This window comes from Mustela nigripes, chromosome 2 (genome assembly GCF_022355385.1).
Source record: "Mustela nigripes isolate SB6536 chromosome 2, MUSNIG.SB6536, whole genome shotgun sequence".
NCBI lineage: Eukaryota > Metazoa > Chordata > Mammalia > Carnivora > Mustelidae > Mustela > Mustela nigripes.
This window is the reverse complement of record NC_081558.1, coordinates 44,172,935-44,193,658: the sequence shown is the minus strand read 5'-3', so window position 1 is coordinate 44,193,658 and position 20,724 is coordinate 44,172,935. Positions and strand designations below refer to the sequence as shown.

The 20,724-nt window shown below is 39.6% G+C and overlaps 1 protein-coding gene across 6 annotated transcripts in view; it reads right to left on the bottom strand.

Annotated features, from left to right (window-relative positions):
* LOC132011507 (contactin-4) overlaps positions 1-15,510 on the bottom strand; it is a 941,143-nt gene extending 925,633 nt beyond the window's left edge. For 4 of the 6 annotated variants that reach the window (XM_059390189.1, XM_059390187.1, XM_059390193.1 and 1 more), the window contains exon 1: positions 15,316-15,510. The gene's annotated coding sequence lies outside the window, so the exon portion shown is untranslated. The remainder of the gene's footprint in view (positions 1-15,315) is intronic. The other 2 variants (XM_059390190.1, XM_059390191.1) reach the window with 1 other exon arrangement.
* Between the last annotated feature and the right edge of the window lie 5,214 nt (positions 15,511-20,724).

Here is a 20,724-nt window from a genome sequence, read left to right as displayed (position 1 = left end):
TTGTCTCCCTCCCAATCCCATCTTGTTTCATTGATTCTTCTCCTACCCACTTAAGCCCCCATGTTGCATCACCACTTCCTCATATCAGGGAGATCATATGATAGTTGTCTTTCTCTGCTTGACTTATTTCGCTAAGCATGATACGCTCTAGTTCCATCCATGTTGTCGCAAATGGCAAGATTTCATTTCTTTTGATGGCTGCATAGTATTCCATTGTGTATATATACCACATCTTCTTGATCCATTCATCTGTTGATGGACATCTAGGTTCTTTCCATAGTTGGGCTATTGTGGACATTGCTGCTATAAACATTCGGGTGCACGTGCCCCTTTGGATCACTACGTTTGTATCTTTAGGGTAAATACCCAGTAGTGCAATTGCTGGGTCATAGGGCAGTTCTATTTTCAACATTTTGAGGAACCTCCATGCTGTTTTCCAGAGTGGCTGCACCAGCTTGCATTCCCACCAACAGTGTAGGAGGGTTCCCCTTTCTCCGCATCCTCGCCAGCATCTGTCATTTCCTGACTTGTTGATTTTAGCCATTCTGACTGGTGTGAGGTGATATCTCATTGTGGTTTTGATTTGTATTTCCGTATAATGGCTTTCTATGGTCTAAATGATATGGTCCAATTTTCTCTTATTCCCCAAGTTGACTTGCATGCTATAGATGCTAATCCGCACAATTCTATGATGCACAAATCACAGTCACAACTAATGCATCTGTTGTCTGCCCAGTTCTTGGGGCATCGCTCTCATTCTAGCCTATGAAATTGTGTAAGGCAAGGACTCTGCTGCTACACTCCCACATCCCTAAGGTCCTCCATTACCCAGCTCTTTGCCATTCTCTGAAGATACTCTTTTCTCTCATGAGCTATAACACTACATTATCTTTCTTAAGTGCTCTTTCCAAACACAACATGCAAATACAGTCCATCTTCCCACTTTATATCAATTATCCAGTCTTCCCTGTAATCTCTATGCAACTGACACCATAAGATCCCCTATCATGTCATACTTTGAATTTTCATACTAAACAAAAAGCTTCTTGAAAGCATATTTAACATGTCTTTACACACACACACAGACACACACACACTCATGCACACAAAGTTTATCCTTTAAACTAGATATGTAGAAATTCACTAAAGGTTCATCAATTACACTAATGGGTAAAACGGTAGATACTGTACTTGAGTTCCTAATCCCAGCATAAGCAAGAATGGCTTGAGATATTCCGTAACCAAGGCCTTCAAAAAGAACATGATGAGAACATAGTCTTAAGAAATGAAAACACTTCCCTACAATGATTTTATTGTCTATCCCAATCATGTTGACCTATTCTACCTGAATTTCTGAGTGTGTGTGTGTGTGTGTATGCTTTCTACCCTACTAGATTATGACCATTCTTTGGCCAGAATTCACTGTATCTATCTTTATTCCTGTAGTATTGGGTCCTTAAATATATAATTAAGTATGTTGAGTATATACTTCACACTTAAGCCTAATAGTAGGTATCCAGTTAGTTTAGTTAGTTAAGAATACAATGTAAATCAATACCTATCAATCTTTAATGTGAATACACCTGCTAAAATGAAGATCCTGATACAGTACTGCATTTCTCACTAGTTCCCAGGAAATGCCCATCTATGGAGTACAATGGTTATCAAGGTCTTGAGCAAACTTTCTCTATGAATGATGTTCTGTTCTGAACTATAGACTGTATACATAGGCCTTGCTAGAATGGATGTTCTTATGCAATAAGAAATAGAGTACATAACATCGAGGATCAATAGAAAACTCAAATAATTGATGGACAATTCATTATATCATTTTTAGATACAAGGGAAACCGCCCCTACACTCCTTTAACTTAGTCAGGCAATTCTAGTAATTGGGGATGATGTAAATGTAAATGTGTTTCTATAGTTCTTTTTTTTTTTAAAAAAGATTTTATTTATTTTGACAGAGATCGCAAGTAGGCAGAGAGGCAGGCAGAGAGAGAAGGGGAAGCAGGCTCCCTGCTGAGCAGAGAGCCTGATGCGGTTGGTGCTGGATCCCAGGACCCTAGGATGATGACCTGAGCAGAAGGCAAAGGCTTTAACCCACTGAGCCACACAGGCACCCCTCTATAGTTCTTTCTAACATCTGAAAGCCTAAGGCAGAAATGGCAGGATTTCTACCATCCTTTCCATTCGAAGTGTATCCTTTAGGACTTTCACAAATACTTGGTCTGGTGCTCTGAAGAATCACTTAACAACTGTAGTATACAGTGCATTTTGGGAATAACCAAATGACAGAAAATACTATGGCATTAACGATTAGAAGCCCACAGTCAGGCTAATTTTCCTAACAAAGCCAAAACTTAGATTCTATGGGATAGAAGAAGTAATGGATGGAAACATGTCAAGGAATTAAGATTCTGATGTGAATTAGTTTAGTAGATAGGAGGGAGAAAATGTAAATCACAATGGAAACCAGTAAGTTCTTATTTGTATGTGTTTAAAAAAAATAGAAACATGAAAGTAATTAAGGAATCTAAATAATGTCAAATAATTATAAACAAAACAATATAAAAGTATTATTTGAATTCCATAAGCCACACTAAAGATATATACAAGGAGGAAGTAGAGAAACATTCAAAACAGAGTTACTGACAATGTTTCATTCTTTAAAGGTTATAGAATTAGGAAGTAAAATAAGAGTAACTTGTTTCTCTTCAAATAAGTAAAACTCCTTCATTGTAGGCATATTAATAATACCCCAGTCATTATATTACATTTGCTAAATTTTGAAATACAAAGCATGCATAAAAAAGCTGCTCTTCTCCAGAAACAAAACAAAACAAAAAAACAGAAATTCATTTCTGAGTAACGTCACTATTATAAACAAAAAAAAATGTGTAAATCTTTTGAAAAATTTCAATCACATTTGATGGAGAACAACTTGAAGCATTTTTATATTTCTACTCTATCACATGTCAGCATTTCCTTTTGCAACATAGCAAGATAGACTATAGCTGAAGTAAAAAGAATACAGATGAGAAAGAGCCTATTGGATAATTCATTCTTTTTAATAAACAAGACTCTTAACCATAGCCAAAACCATTTCTCCAAAATGAAATTTCAAATAGTGCTAATCACATTTCAGTTCTGATATACTGGCTCCCTGTAGTAGTCAAAGATAAAACAACACACTATGGAAATATTGTCTTCCTCTGCTTCTATACAGTCAAGAGAGATCATAATATCTATCCATGGATAAAGACACAGGAACAAACATAAATCACTTTATTGAGTGTTTTGGAAGAATGAAATTTCAAGTTCATAAATAATAACTTTCACATGTCTCATCAACATAGGCATCAAATTGAATAAATGTATAAAAAGAATAGAATCCTGGGGCGCCTGGGTGGCTCAGTGGATTAAGCCGCTGCCTTAGGCTCAGGTCATGATCTCAGGGTCCTGGGATCAAGCCCTACATTGGGCTCTCTGCTCAGCAGGGAGCCTGCTTCCTCCTCTCTCTCTGCCTGCCTCTCTGCCTACTTGTGATCTCTGTTAGGTAAATAAATAAAATCTTTAAAAAAAAAAAAAGAATAGAATCCTAATAATAAACTTTGCAATTTGAGGAATGGTCTAATTAGGTCCCTGGCACTAGGCTATGTGTATATATGATTAATTCATTTTAGTCTTCACAACCCTACAATAATATCTCCATTATAAAGGTGGGAAAATAAAGCTGGAAGAGGTTATGTAACTCACACTAATATTTCAGTCATCAGATCATACCAAATCACCAAGTATGCCTATAGCCTCCCTTTTACATCATATAAAATAGTGTATTCCACCTGCAGAGACTAAAGTTTAACCTAAAACACAGAATTCATCATTTTGGGATGTGCATTATATTATGTTCCTTTTTTTAAGAGTTAGCCTTCATAGGGCACCTGCCTGGCTCAGTTGGTGGAGCATTTGCAACTCTTCATCTCAGGATTGTGAGTCCTAGCCTCACATTGGGCATAGGAATCCCTTAAAAACAAAATCTTAAAAAAAAGCAAAAAAGAATTCATCTTAAAATACTCATTTAAGGAGCTACATTGTAAGAAAACCACTAAAATTTGTAAAAGTTTATTAATTCAGAAGAAAAGAAAACTGCTGCTCTAAATAATAGTAACATTTTAAGAACAGTGCTTATTTCAGTTATAGCTCAGACTCTACACTACAATATGCTGGCAAATTGCTATTAATAAAGTGAATAGAGTTATTGAAACTGTGAATTCATGATACCTCCATGTTACATAGTGTATATACAGAGGTTACCACTACCTCAATAATATCTAGAATTTTTGCAGTGTCTTGAATTCTGACCATCAGGTTCAAAAAAGAAAATGGAGGGGAAACACTAGGAATTTTAAGCAAGAAACTACTAACTGGTAAATGAAACCTAGAAATGTGCTGAAGGAAATAAAAGAGAATTACTTCATTCAGTAAAGACAATGTGCTCATAGTACAGATTTTTTAAGATTTTATTTATTTATTTTGACAGGCAGAGATCTCAAGTAGGCAGAAAGGCAGGCAGAGAGAGAAGGGGCAGTAGGCTCCCCGCTGAGCAGAAAGCCTGATATGGAGCCAATCCCAGGACCCTGAGACCATGACCTGAGCCAAAGGCAGAGGCTTAACCCACTGAGTCACCCAGGCACCCCAGTACAGACTTTTGAACTAAGTTTTTTGTACTGCAGGTAAAATGGTCAACATTCCACAACTATATCACAGGAATCTTCACCTATATCACAGGAATCTTCACAAAGATGATTCTGCTGCAAAGCATATCACCAACACATATGACAATGTTATCAAGGCAGGTAATTTTCTATTTCTACTGTACTGCAGTAACACTTTACCTCTCAGATCCTCAGTCAGGATGTAGGAAAAGGTGAAACTGAGAACAGAGAAAATGTGAAACAGCCATACTATTCTGTCACCAAAAGCATCTGTTGGGGTGGAGAGGGGCTGGAGGGGCGGGGGGAGCTGCAGGTAAGGAGAAAAAAAGAAAAGGCCCTTCAGAGCTTCTTTCAGAATCTACTCAAACTATTAAATATACTTGGAATGGCTTGTATATTTCATTATTCTAGTTCACAAACAGTAAGAAATAGCAAATAGAAATGGCTAGTTCACTAAACCAAGGAATCAATTATGACCATCAAAAGGCATCAGAAAGCAGACAGAGGGTACCCACATCTCAGCTGCACTTGTTGGGATCCTGTGTGTGTGTGTGTGTGTGTGTGTGTGTGTGTGTGTGTATGTATATATATATATGGAGCCAATCCCAGGACCCTGAGACCATGACCTGAGCCAAAGGCAGGTTTTCTTAGAAAATTACCTGCCTTGATAACATTGTCATATGTGTTGGTGATATGCTTTGCAGCAGAATCATCTTTGTGAAGATTCCTGTGATATAGGTGAAGATTCCTGTGATATAGTTGTGGAATGTTGACCATTTTACCTGCAGTACAAAAAACTTAGTTCATATATATATATAACTAAGTTATATATATATATATATATATATATATATATATATATATATAACACATGAAGTGGTTCAACAAATATATAAAGCATCCATGTATACTATGTTCTGTATAAATTGCAAAGATCACAGTATAAGGCTAATTTGCTTATTACTTAGAATGTGCCATGAACACTGCACTAGTCTTAAAAAATTATCAATTAATGTTCACAGCATCTCTCTAAGATAGGCATATTCAACTTCTCACAGATTTTTAAAACTGCCTTAGGAAGGGTTAAGAACATGTTCAAGATCACACAGCTGCTAAGTGACAGAACAAATCTAGGTCTGTCTGCATCAAAGGCCCATGTTCTAGTCTAAACTACTTTTCTATGTTCATCATGGTGATCCTTTGTCATCAAGAAGTAAATCATATTCAGCCACCTGTTTAAAAGGTAAAGGAATATTTTTAGAGAGATTCCCATTTAAAAAGAAAAAAAAACTACCATTAAAGACAAACATCTATTTATAACTACTTCGTTCCAAGAATTCTATATATAACCATGTTTGTATTCTAATTTTTACTAAGAATTCAAAATGTGACCTGGGCCCTGGGTGTCTCAGTCATTTAAGTGGCCAGCTCTTGATTCCAGTTCAGGTCATGATCTTAGGGACATGAGATAGAGCCCCACTTTGGCCTCTACGCTCAACAGGGAGTCTCCTTAAGATTCTCTCTCCCATTCTCTCTACCCCATCTCTCCACTCTCTCTCTCAAATAAATAAATAAATCTTGAACAAAAAATTAAAAAAATAAATGTGACCTAGGTAAACATTTTCTTCTTAAGGATGTCATTCACCTAATTAAATGCAATAAAAGTAGTCCTTGGATTTGTAATTAATTTGCTAATCTGTGAGAAGTCTAGAATCAATAGCTAGCTAACAGCTAATCAAATGAGTCACTAAAGGCAAAAATATTCATATTTATATTTCATAATTGAAGAGCAATCATAATACAGATAATACAAATTTGTACAACTGAAAATGATGGCAGTGTGCCTAGAATCAAGCCTCATAAAACACATTTGAGGATTTGAGTCATGTCATTATTTTTTTCACTTTTCTTCTCCTACAAACTGGGCCTATTTCAGCATAAGCACACTTATATCACCTGTCCTCAATGGAAATTTCCATAACAAACCTAAAAGGCACAGGAAACATGAATTATCAAGGTTCCTTTTAGGACAATTGTGCAAGGCACAAATATTTACACCCAGAAGTTCAACTCAAAGGTGGAGAGTATATTTTACCATGGTATAAACAAAAGAGACTTCTATATGCATTTTTTTTTAAATCTCCAGGTCATTATGGAATCAGCAGTGCTTCTACTCTCCTAACCCTCATTTTCTCATGAACCATACTCCCTTCCCAGAAGTATGCCATTTTATTTAATTAATAGTGATAAATGCATATTTTAAGTGTTATGGCCTGAAATTGACCCTTTCCAAATATGGAAAATATTTTCTCTTTCCAAACTATGAAAACAGCTGACTCTGGCTTCAGATAAGCCAGAAAAAGAATAAATAAATAAAACCTTATCTAAAAAGGAACTAATCTTACAGCCAAATCCTGCTTTTTAAAGTTTTAAACACAAAAATTTTTTTAAAAATCTTTCTGAAGTATTTCCTAATTACTCTCAGGGACTTGTCTGTTCCTCAAATTCCTGGTAATATCATTAATGTTCCATGAACATGTATATTCTGAGCTTAATTGTATCTCTGGTATCTACCATGTTTTACCAAGAGATATCCAAAATGAATATTACTAATCAATTAAAATCTGTTTATTGGAAGCTTACTAAGATTTAGGCACTAAACTAAGTACTTTATAAGCAGTATTCCACATAATCTTCATAAAACTCCTGTGTCTTTAAGGACTATCCAAGTTTTAAGATCTGTCCATCAATAAACTAAGTCATATAGCTTACTATGTCTTTTAATTATCTGAACAACCCTACAAAATGTGTATCTTCCCATTACACAGCTAATAAAACTGAAACCTAAAAAAGGTAGGTAACTTGCTATGACATAATTATACAGATAGTGCAAAATGGATTTAGGACTGGTAAGAAATCCATGACTCCAAATTTCAAGCCCCTATCCACTCTCTCATGGAACTCTCATGGTACTGAGTAACATTACAATGTACTAGGTAGGGCAATGAATGTCCCAATTTGCCCAATACTTTACTGGTTTTAACACTGAATGTTCAACACCCTAGGAATCCCTCAGTCTTGGGAAAACTAGGAGGGCTGATCACCTTCATAATAAGTGTTATATCAGTGGCATGGAAAAAAATAAATAAATAAGAGTCCATACAGAAAAGGCAATCATTATTCCTTAGTAAGATTGAAAGAGGGTTAATAGAGTGGCAATTGAGTTGAACATTATGCAAACTGTAAAAAACATGGTGGAGAAAGATGACAAAGGTAGAACAGACACAAAGGCACTGAAAACAAAGACATGCAAAAAAAATCACTTGTCAGGTTCCAGGGTGGGCACCTAGACTGCAAACCTGGAAAGGGGATAACAACAGGGGAAGTGTAAATGGAAAGGAAAACACCATCTAGGACGGACCGGAAGTATTCTTATTAAAGGAAATTAAGCATGAGGATATGGTTTTAACTTCCACTTCCCTCCATAGCTCTACAGAGATGGGCTTTGAAGAAATGACAGCTTTCACTTTATGATTTAGTGATGACTATATGTGCCTTGGTAGGGGGATGCCAAGTGATTCCTAACTGGGAAACGGACTTATTATAAGCAGCAAAAGATCTCACTTCTTTGCAGTCATTCTCACTGTGCCACATGCCCTTTCTGGAAACAATTACTGCGAATAGGGAGAGCCAATACTCTTTCTTAAGTAGCAGAGCATGTTTCAATCCTAACTCTAAGAAATAGAGTTTCCCCAGACCATACACACTAAAAATGGGATGGAACCAGACGACGGAATACTCTTGAGCACTAAAAAGAAATGAGAGAGAGGGAGATATGAATAGGCAGAATATAGGGAAGTGTTAGGGCAGTGAAAATACTCTCTATGATACTTTAGTGATGGATATATGTCATCATACATGTATTTGTCCAAACCCATAGAAGTGTAACACCAACAATGAATCTTAAGGTAAACTACGAACTTGGGATGATTATGATGTCAGTGTAGGTTCATCCTGGGTAGAATATGTATCACTCTATAAGTGATGTTGATAATGTCAGGGAGCAGATGTATATAGGGTATCTCTGTACTACCCTATAAATTTTGTTATAAATCTGCTCTTAAAAAATAAGACCAAAAACTAATAACGTATTATATGTATTAAATTTAAATTTTTAAAAAATAAGGTCATGGGGCACCTGGGTGGCTCAGTACATTAAGCCTCTGCCTTCAGCTCAGATCATGATCTCAGGGTCCTGGGATCAAGCCCTGCATTGGGTTCTCTGCTCAGCAGGGAGCCTGCTTCCCCCCTCTCTCTGCCTGCCTCTCCGCCTGCTTATGATCTCTCTCTCTCTCTCTGTCAAATAAATAAAATATTTTTAAAAATATATAAATAAACAAACAAACAAATAAATAAATAATGTCTTAAGGGGTGCCCTGGTGGCTCACTTAATTAAGCATCCAACTCCTGGTTTAGGCTCAGATCATGATATCAAGGGATCTTGAGATCAAACCCCACTTCAGGATCTGTACTCAGCACAGAGTCTGCTGGAGACTCTTTCTCTCTCTCTCCCTCTTGCTCTGCTCCTCCTACACCCCAAAGAAATTAATAAATAAAGTCCTAAAACAAACACTAGAATGGGATAGTAACAAAGGCCAACATTAAAAGGAAGAAAGGGAATAGGCATTTACCAGGCAAATAACCTATACATATACACAAATACACATGCCCAGAGACACAGACACAGGCCTTTCTCTACACATAGAGAGAGGAAAATAGAACTGGCTGGCAATCTCACATTCCCGTAATAGAAATCTGTGAGTGACCATTTATTGAAAAATCTGCTTTATTCACCACACCTGTTTTCTGGGCACTCAGTGTGACTCCTATCCTTAGCTTCCCTTACAGAGAGGAATGGCCATGTTCTGTCTAATGGAATGTGGACAGAAGACATGATAACCACTCTCAATGCAGGCCTATAAAAACCACTTGTGAAACTTGTCAGGACATTTCCCTCCTTACACCCCATATACCTTGTCTGAAGAAGGAGGACTCCAGGGTCTTAGCAGAGGATGAAGCCAGAAGATAAGGAAACTGATTTCTCAAATGACCCCATGGGAAGCCATTCAATCAGAACTATGTTGTGAGTATTGAACTACCCCACATGAGCAAGAGTAGGAAGCATTTTAAGTCACTGAAAATTTAGAGTTTACCTGTTACAGCAGCTGGAGTTAGCTTTTCACGAGGTCCTGTGGGACCCTGTTCACTCGGAGTCTGAAAATACGATAGTAAGTTTAAACCTCTCTGTCCTATTACCCCCATTAAATTATAAAAAAGGGACTCACACACATATAAATGGTGTGGGTGTGAGGAAATTTGGAAGCAAGGTAAATTTAGGGAAAAAAAAGGTTATCTCTTAAAAAGTTTAGGGAAAGTTAGAAAATGAACAGGGTCTTTTGAGAAAGAGGTGACTGACACGCATGCAAGTATATCTGCCCACCTACATGGTGAGAACATATGTGTCATTAATTAATTGGGAAGATGTCACAAATACATACCGGACAAGAAGAAAAAAATGACTTAAAATACTGGAAAATGAATTGTGTTGGCAGAAAGTACACTCTCACTATTAACCACCTCACATCTCTACTATAACTGTTTGGAACCAAAACTGTGAGAGGTATTTTTACAAAGGACAAATACACAGGAAAGGTGAGATGAGGCAGATTCTCTAATATAAGTGGGACAAGATAACAGAACAAGACCAAAAGGGATCATTTTTCTTTTCCACGATGCTAGGATTATCGGTAGAAGTCCCTTTAGTCATGCAGTAAATGCTCAAAAAGTTTTGCAAAGCTGAAAGAACAAGAGAAGAGTTTTCTTTCTTGGGAGCTGGGAATGTTGATGAAAAACAATGCTTTTGATCAAAGGGAAGATCAGAGGAGAATATTTTAGCTATGAATTTGCCAGAAAGAATATTTGCTTAGGCTAAGAAGTGAGTAGGAATTTAACTTTACATACTGCAGGGGCGCCTGGGTGGCTCAGTGGGTTAAAGCCTCTGCCTTCAGCTCAGGTCGTGATCCCAGAGTCCTGGGATAGAGCCCCGCATCGGGCTCTCTGCTCAGCAGAGAGCCTGCTTCCCTTCCTCTCTCTCTGCCTGCCTCTCTGCCTACTTGTGATCTCTCTCTCTGTATCAAATAAATAAATAAAATTAAAAAAAAAAAAAAAAACAACTTTACATACTGCAGCATAAAAATGGCAGCCAAGAATTCCCACAATGAAAGCCTAAGAGAAAGGCTATAATTCAGGGCATAGACTCTGATAATTTGTTTATCAGAAGTGAAAAAGCATTGTGGTAGAGAGTCTTACTTTAAACACCTGATTCAAGTAAGTATTCAAGATAAATCTGTTTCATATCTAATTATACTCCATTACATTTTAGATTAGATACAATCTTTTTTCTTCTTTGGGATTTTTTAATTCTCCTCCAACTTTTTTATACAGACAAAAAGAAAAAGTGGTCCAATGGCAACATAACAAAGGTATTGAGGCAAGAATAAATAAGTAGTATAATGAAGCTGTTAGGAAAATCAACTCTAGAGCCTGAGAACTGGTTCAAATCCCAGCTCTGCCACTTACTGGCTATGTTGAGCAAACGACTTAATTTCTCTAAGCCAAGTTTTCCTTATTTATACAATATAGACAATACCTACCAAGGAGGGCAAAGCGCTTAGAAAAGTATTTCCTTATAATTGTCCTGGTTTTTTTCTGCCAGGAAAACCAGGTGTTGGGGGAAGGAAAGGTAAGTAATATTTATTGAAAATTGAAGAAATATCACACAGAGTAACAGAGTATCAGAAATGCTAGCTGTTCCCCCAAGAGTTCTTCTCCTTCCTTGAAACACAGCTATACTGCATTCCCCAGCCTCCCTTACAGTAAGATTCGTTTACATACAGGTAAGTTCTGGCCAATGGAATGAAAGCAAAAGTTCTATGTATGGTTTGCAAGTCTGAACGATTAATGAATGTTCTCCAAGTCTTTTTCCTTCCAGTGCTTTGATGCATAAAGATGAGCATGTTGACCCTGCTGAAGAAGACAGAGTTCTCGGAGGAATGCTGCCAGGATCATCCAGTTGGGGACTTAACATGAATGAGAATATTTCATGTTTGAAGAAGTACACTTATGGATTCATTTGTTATAGCTGTTAACCTGTCTAAACTAACAGGTAAGCTCTATACCCATACTCTCACATTTAATTCCTACAATGATGCCTTGAAACTTAATGTTATCCCAATTTTATAGCTAAGGAAAATTAGACTCAAAAAAGTTATGCAACTATCTTGTCCAACATCATGAATGTAAGAAGTGGTAGGGTCACATCCAGCTTTATCTGCTGCAAGGCTTTTGATCTTTCCACCTTCCGCGCAATACTGCAACATGGACAATGTTTCTTTTCCTCATCTTCCTGGTTTCCTCACTTTTTAACCACAGAAACCTCAGTCTTTAAGTTAAAACCTCATTTTTTTTTCTTCTGTATATCTAATTTGGGAGATCCAGGATGATCCCTAATATCACATTCATGTCTTCTGCGTCATTTTGTCCACATACGTGCTCATGACCAGGAAACAGTGCTCTTAACCCATCTGTTACAGGAGACACAGATTTCGAGCAGTTTTTCAACCGGCTACCGTACCAAAGACAGTGAATGGCAAAGCCAGAGGTAAGAAAAGAAAGGTAAAAACTCCACAAACCATCAGTGATTTCCAAAGTGGAGTATACACCCGAGGGCAATGCAGAGCAAATCACTGGAATCCATAAAAATATTAGAACTTCTGTCTCATATTTTTTGCTTTATTTATCCTTTAGCTTTTGCCGTATCTATTTCCTAAGTAGTAATATCAACATATTAGTATATATGTATAACATTAATAAATTTTAGTGAATATGGACAAATTTTCTTCTGATAGCATGTAAGAGGAAAAAAATAAATAAGGACTAATAAGTATATGTAATAAATCTGGTTTCCTTCACCAGACTTGATACTGTGTTATGGAAAAATGAAAACAACAAAACTTACCACATCTGTGTATACAGACATCTCTCTGCTTACCATTTGAAATAGACTAATTCAATTAAAATCATATAAAAACATGTTTTCACAAAAGATTAAATTTTTTAAATAAAAACCAAGACTGAAACTAATGTATATTCTATCTATGTCTTTGAATATAACACAGAAGAACCCAACAAGTTAAACTGGGCAGATAATTTGGAACTATAAAGCGGAGTTTTTTGCTGAGAAGCTTAATTATTCAGGTTACCTTTATGTTTTTTAAGAAATAAATTGAAGTAACAGATGTCCTGTGTACCTTTCAGAAGAAAACTCCTAGTCAAAAGATTTAGTACTTAGAGGGAAAATAATTAGAAGACCTACTTCTGAGTAAGAAGAAGAAAGAGAACTAGGTAAAATAAATGGATGATTTTTTAAAAAGTTAAGATTATTTGATAAGCTTTCTATTTAAAGTCCCACCAATATGTAATGACTATTTAAAGAGATGTTGAGCTGACTCAAGGAGACAGACTCCCCCAAGTTAAAGAAAACTGTTTTCATAAAGGCTATCAAAAAGATAATCTGCTTCTGCTGAAATTTCCATATGGCTCTGACCTGCACCCTTAAACAATAGGTCTTTTCTCTTATTGGTCTTAGTCCCTAATTTTAAAAGGTCGGTTTCTCTATGTTCGCCTCCAACCTGACAGAGTCCATAATGAGGTTTATCATCATGATCCCTCATCAATCCAGAGCAGCTTAAGTTGGTTTAAACAAACAAAAATCAAGAGCATTTTATAACATGGCAAAAATGATACTCCCATGGTACTTGTTTTTGATTCTTAGCAATCTAACACTTCCACCACCTATTGTGGAGATTAACATAGTCTTGAATGAAATCAAGATGAAGATGGCAAGAAAAAAGTTATGGGTGAAATGTGAATTTTCTCATAAATGCCACAAAAATCACCTGCAGGTATCTGTCTCCATGGCACAATGTTCTTTTTCACCCACTTGGGTAGAGACAGAACAAACTTGCTAATCGGCCCCAAATATAAATGCTCCTCCGAGGACCTGCCTGCTGGAAATCCACTCCAGTCCTTACTAAAGGGCATAAACATCAAAATACAAAAAGCTCATTCCAAATTATTACTGTAAATGTCCAAACAAATCAGTTATGTGGAATTATTCTTTGAAATATCTAGCTCCTGTCACAAGAAGCTGCAGATGCTTCCCAAGCCATTAAAATACAGTTATTCAGACAAACATGTCCCGCCCCTATGTTGATTTCAGTGGGAAAACTAGAAAAAGTTCCCGGAGCTTTCCTTCCAGAAGCTCCTCCTTGCAAACAAACCTCCAACACACCCCAAGATTCACGATCCCACCTCTACGAAGACCACCCACCCGAAGTGATCAGTCACACTGATTCGCCCTACGCTATCCCCGAAAACCTTTTCGCTACAAACCTGGAGACCCCAGCCAGCAACCAACCTCCTTAGCTTCGCGTTGCGCGAAGCAGCCTCCTTGCTGGAAATCCGCTGTGCTGCAAAATATTCTAATGCATCAGACTGCCTGACTGGTTCAGAAAGATTGAACAGCCCACGTCCTCTTACCCTCACCTCCACACCGTTCATAAATAATAGAATATACAAACGAATCACAGAGGGAGAAAAGGCAGGCAGGTTTTGAGCCCTCCTTCCCAGAATAGAAGGACAGTGCGGGTTGGTGTCTGCTGGGTGCCTGGCGCAGATCTCGTTGATATCAGGGTCCGAGGAGGCTACAAGGCAGTTGTCTTTGCCATGCAAAAGAACTGCAAAACCCCCGAAGTTACTGGAGATTATTACTCCACCCCTACAAGTTCCCTGGGCAGAGCCTGGGTATACCAGGTACGTGCACAAGAGCGGGGACCTGGATTCGCCGCTGTACCCCCGGCGTTTAGCACGGAGCCTGGCACACAGTGGGCACCACCAAAATCAGGGTCTGTTCCAACAGGGCTCCTTCCACCACCGCTACCGGCTCCTGCTCCCTTAGGTCCTAAATCCCTTCAAACACTAGCTTAAGTCCGCCTTTCTCTAACGTGGGCTGCACAGCTGGGCAATCGGAGCCCCCGGGTATCAACATCAGAAGGAAACTTGCCAGCACGCACGGAGAGGGGGCAATAGCCTGAACCAGTTGGAGAAGCTGATTTTAACGATTCCTGAAGCATTACGCGCTCCAGGCTACTTGTTCTGTAGCTGCCTTGCAGCGCAACAAACTTATTTTCTGACTAAAAAGAAGGGTCGCCGTGGGATGAAGGTGGCGTCGTCGGTGCCCTGCCTCCTCGCGCGTTCAGGGCGCTCAGTTCCAGCTGCGCCGACCCCGCAGGGCTGCCGGGCTCAAGGCAGTACGGCCCACAGACCCCGTCCAGCCCTGCAGGAGTGGGTGCCCCAGGGAGCCCCTTTTCACTCCGCAGCCTCCGAGGACCACGGCTTTCCTCAAAACCCGAAAACCGGAGCGCCCGGGGCAGCACGCGCCGGCTGGAGCTGACCCTGCCTGCTCGCGCCTCACTTACCTCCGCACCTGAGCGCAGCGCCCGCTACAGCCTCCCAGGAAACGGCGTCGGCAGAGCCCGAGGGTCCCGCTGTAGTGGCGAAAGCTTCCTACTTGCGACCAATCCCGGTGTTGAACCCGGTGCTCCGTCTGGTGCCGCGCTCTCCTCCCTCCCAGCGCTCCCGGCAGCTCAAAAAACCCGGCGCGGCAGAGTTCAAGCAGCCGGCTCCTCAGCCTCAAGGAGGCGGAGACGCGTGGAGCCGAGGAGAGACACGGGGAGGGCGGGAGCCCGCGCGCAGCCGGGCTGAGCATGCTCAGTGCGCGGCGGGAGGAGGCGCGCGCCCGGGTGCTGCACCTGCCCGGCCCTCCCTGGCCCAGCCCCGGACAGAAGGTCCCCAGTCCCTGGGCGCAAAACTCGGGTAGGGTGCCTCACCTGAACCCGAAGCACCCGACGACAACCCGTTCTGGCGCAGAGGCTTACAGGATGTGCTTCTTAGCGATCAGGAATATACAGCAGTGATGCTGCCGGCCTTTGCAACCCGAGTGTAGGGGCACAAGGAGGCTCGACCTGTGCGGATGCCCAAACCTCTGGCCTCCGTAGACAGGAAACTCGAGGAATCTTTAAGGCGCCCTACCCAGGGAAACAAACGCTTCTGCTTTGGGGCTGAGAATTGCCGAGTACAGGGGGATGGGGGGGGGGGGGGGGACAACAGTGAACTTGAGAAGCCGGAAGAGGGGGCTTTTGGAAGGTTTTACCTACTTGTCCTTAGGCGAAGGACACTAGCCAGACAGCGTTTCCGACCTGAACTCTCATACAGTGTGCTTTCAAGCTGGAATGTGTGTGTGGGAAAGGAAACGGTTGCGATGAAATACGTACAAGGATCAATTTGTGGTGTGTGTGGGGGGGGGGGGGGCGCACATTGAAATCTCTGTTATTCAAAAGCATGTGCTTGGAAAATGACGTTACCATGATCTTTCTACAGTGTGAATCTACTGTTTTCTTGCAGAAATGGCTGTCTTCATCCCCAACTCCAAACCTCAGGGTAACCGTAGAGATTGGCAACAATGTCCCAGCCCCTCACGAACCCTGTGCAAAGTGAGTCTGACAGGCAGAGGAAAGCCAGCCAGGTCGAATTCATTGGCATGCATTTCCAGCAACCACAAGAGAAGCCCAGGCTCCTCTCAAGGGAAAAAGCCCCAAGGGCTTTGCTGAACCCCAGTCTTTCTGTGCGTTGTTCAGTAGTTCAGAGCTACATAAACAGCTTCTGACCATTTCTACAATCACGTAAACCCACACTGACATCTCCATTATGTGGAAAAGATGTTAACTGGAAAACTATTTTTGAACTACTGTAGTAAGCAACCAACTCCTACGGATACATGCAGCTGCCTTGTTCACACAGTTTTGTGTTCTTTTTTTTTTTTTTTTTTTTTTTTTTTCCCATTCCTATTCAGGCAGTGGGCAAATTCAGAAGTGTGGTATGTATTATTGTGGTCAGAATTTTCACCACTTGAAATTCCATGTCTTTCCTTGTTGCTGAGATTAATGCTAAAGAAAGGAGTTTTTGCTATTGTTCCCCAGATTTCTTGATGGCTTAAACTTGGAGAGAGATTTTAAGTCCCCCTCCCCCTGCCCACTTGGTGTATTTCTGTAATAACAGGCACTTTCACAAAAAGGGAATGTTGGGTAATGCAAGAATTTTCCATGGTAAATAGTTAAGATGAATTGTTCTTACTCATTCTGAAGGCTTTTGTGGTCCTGCCAGAACAATGACTTATAATGTAATGTCTTTGAGACTATTTTTCTGCCACTAGTCTCTTAAAATTATACATATGATTTTCAGTAAAAATACATAATGAAAAAACAAAAGGTCTAGCCAGAAATTCTCCAGAAAATATTCCTATGTATACATGCATACTCTTAACATGTTCAGGGGAAAAGTGATGCTTTAAACTCGAAATAAAATTTCAAAGAGAAAAGAATAAAGTATACTGTCACATTCTACCAAAGAAACTATAAACTGAAGCAACTTTCAAAGTTTTATTAACGTTTAGGACAAAGCCCCTTAACAGTGTTTTCAAATTTCAAATTTAAATAGTTTTATTTTCATTCTTTCCTTTTACCCTTCTTCTGTTTCTATTATAAGCTAGACATTGTATTCTAGTAGGTGCTAGGAAACTAAAAATGACCAAAACTTAGTATCTGCTCCACAGTTTACCATGTAGTTGGAAAGACAGGCACTATGTATCAGGAGAGACAGATTTGGGTCATGTTGAGGGGATGTCAGTTAAACATTGTGATGAGAGGCATTTTTTTTGCCATCAATAGGGCCACACAGATCAAATGCTAAGCTTGATCAGCACCTCCCCAACATTTTCCAAAAAGAGCCGCATGCCCAGCATTTCCCTGAGAAGAACAGTGGCTAGTTTAAAATACAACAAATAATTCAGTCCCCTTTTCCAATCCCACAAGGAAGACATGAAGCTCAACTGCCACCTCTGCCAAGAAAGAAAGCCTCTCACTGAAGCTCTCTGGAGTGTTCTTAGGAGAACCAGCCCCTGCCAGGAGACAAGAATGGTTTATTTTGACAACATCCTCACATGTGTGTCCCTGCATATCTGGGACCCTGGCTGTGTGTCAGTGTCTTGCTCAGGGAAGCTGTCATTGGGATTCTGGGGGGAGGGGGGGATGTTCCAAACAAATCAATTAATGCTGCCAGCAACAAGTTCAATACCACAGCACTAGGTCCCCCTGCTTTATATCAGTGCAAGAATGAATTATTGGTGCTCATGTAATTTGCAACTAATCATTATAATGAAATGGAAAATTTCTCTGGTCCAGGTAGCCTAGGTCGCATCTAAGCAGAGAGCTGCAAAACCTCTCCCCGTTATGTGCCCTAAAATAATTACTTATACACATGTGTGAGGTTTTACTTCCAGGTCTTTTAATACAGGGCTATCTATGTGGACACAAGGTCACCCCTAACTCTCGTTAAACCAATCTGAACAAAAGTGTGATGATTCTTAAGGGAAATCAACGCTGAAAATGCTTTTGACTTTTCGGAGACATGGGCAGAATACATCATTAGGTTAGACTCAACGTGTAACAGTTCTGAAAACTCCAGATAGGACATCTATCTACTCCTGTTCTTCCTTTCCCCTACATCCGGGGCAATGGGAGAGTGGTAGGGGTGAGGGGGAGGAGGAATAGCTTTAATATAGGAGGAGGAAAAAGGAAGAGAACTACAGGAAAAGAAATTTGTCTCTTCCGACCAATCTAATCTGATTCCATTTTCTCCCTAAATCTGGCCTCCTGGGGAATTAAAAAAAAAAAAAAAAAAAAAACTCAAAAACACCACCCTGGGATGCCTGGGTGGCTCAGTTCCTAAGTGTCTGCCCTGGGCTCTCCAGTAGGGCATGGGCATCTGGCTCCTTGCTCAGCAGGGAGCCTGCTTCTCCCTCTGCCGGCCTCTCCTCCCTGCTTATTTGTTCTCTCCCTCTCTTTCTCTCTGACAAATAAATAAAATCTGTGAAACAAAACATAACAAAACAAAACACCACCCTCTTTGTTCTAAAAACTTGGAAAACGTCATCCAATGGCAAGGGTGCCTCAATGAGAAAAAATGTACCTTAGTTTTGTAATTTTTGTGTATTTTAATGTATTGGGTACCTGGATAGATCTTCAGGTATAAAGCACTACTTCTATCCTATATGCAGTTTTAAAACTACCTTCAACTTCATTCTAATCAAGTGGATAAAGCATTATTTTTCAAAAATTCTGTTTTGTTTTTTTTTTTTCAAAGAATTGTGTCTTAAAGAGCTTTGTGCTCGCTGTTGAAACAGAGTATAATAAAACAGAACTCAGATAAGGACTTTAAGACCAGCATTCCAAAGCTTCCTTCCATGCAATTGTTTTAGGTGACTGATTGATGCTTGAGCTTCAAACTAAGGGCATCAGAATAATAATGGCCGCATAGTGTGATAATGATAATTAGCACACAAAAGCATAGTTAATTGCCATGAAGGTTATGACATAGACTGACAGACAGAGTCAAAGTAAACTAGAAGCCTGACACCCCAGTCAAGACTCCTTCATAAACATGGCTGTGAGACTCCCCCCTGAATTTAAGCATAATGAAGTGGAATTAGGAATCAATCAGCTGTGCTCCTCTGCACTCTTTTTCTAGATTTTATTAGATTCTTTACATGAAATACAAAAATAAAAGTTCAATAAGTGCTTACTTTGCAAAAGTATTTAGTTGATTTTTTTGTTGTTTGCAGTAGTTACGTTCTGTAAACTCTCTGTGAACACTAATTAGTGACGACTAAAACCATTGCTCTTAGGAGAAATATGTTCCTGTGAGCCTCTGGTGACAAGATCTTCATAAACCAGTCAAGACCAAACCTCATTTTATGTGTGTTTCTGCTTAAAGACACTGTATTTAATATATGTCATTGATTCATTAACACTAACGTGACGGCCAGAAGCAAACTCATGCCTGAACCAAAAAAAAAAAAAAAACCCACTTTTTTTTAAGATTTTATTTGTTTTTTTTTTGGACAGAGAGAGACACAGCAAGAGAGGGAACACAAGCGGGAGGAGAGGGGGAGGGAGAACAGGCTTCCTACAGAGCATAAAGCCCAGTGCCAGGCTGATACCAAGACCCAGGATCATGACCCAGGATCATGACCCCAGCCGAAGGCAGCTGCTTAATGACTGAGCCACCCAGGTGTCCCATGCCCAAACAAAACGGATCAAGAGTATGTATTTTCACTCTAAGGCATAGCACATGGAATTCTTGCCCTTGGGAACATAAGACCTTACATTTCAGGCCACTTTAAATAGCATGATGACCAATAAAAAGCACACAAATTCAGAAAATGGGGCAGCAAACGGATTGCAAAAGAGAGGCTGTTTACAATAGGAAACAGGAAGGCAGAGCATCACCTTCAGGTAAAAACCACCACCTGTATCCCGTCCCTGTAGACTTAATAGACTTCAATGGGGAAAGCAGGCAACTCAAATGTTTCACTGCTCTATGTCCACAAATGACTGCATAAGTGCCACAAGTATTGACTTTGGGGTTACAAATAAATCTTACCAAGTAGGCAAATTTGCAAATGATTTTTATATATGCAAATATGGAATCTGTGAATAATAAAGATGACTATACCAAATATCCCCTTTAAATGGCTAGCCACATTAGTCTGTATGGTACGTGATTCAATTTATATATCCCTTTCTACATTCAACTGTTTTCGGAACATGGTATTCTGAGGTAAAAGGTGTATTTTGTACTATCAAAGACTGTCTTCTGCCAGCTTCCTCAAGTAAGTGATACATCACAATCACATATGATTTATCTGTTTATTATAGACCACAGTCATTTTGTTTTGACTTCCAAAGTGGATTTTGGTGTTTTTGTTGTTC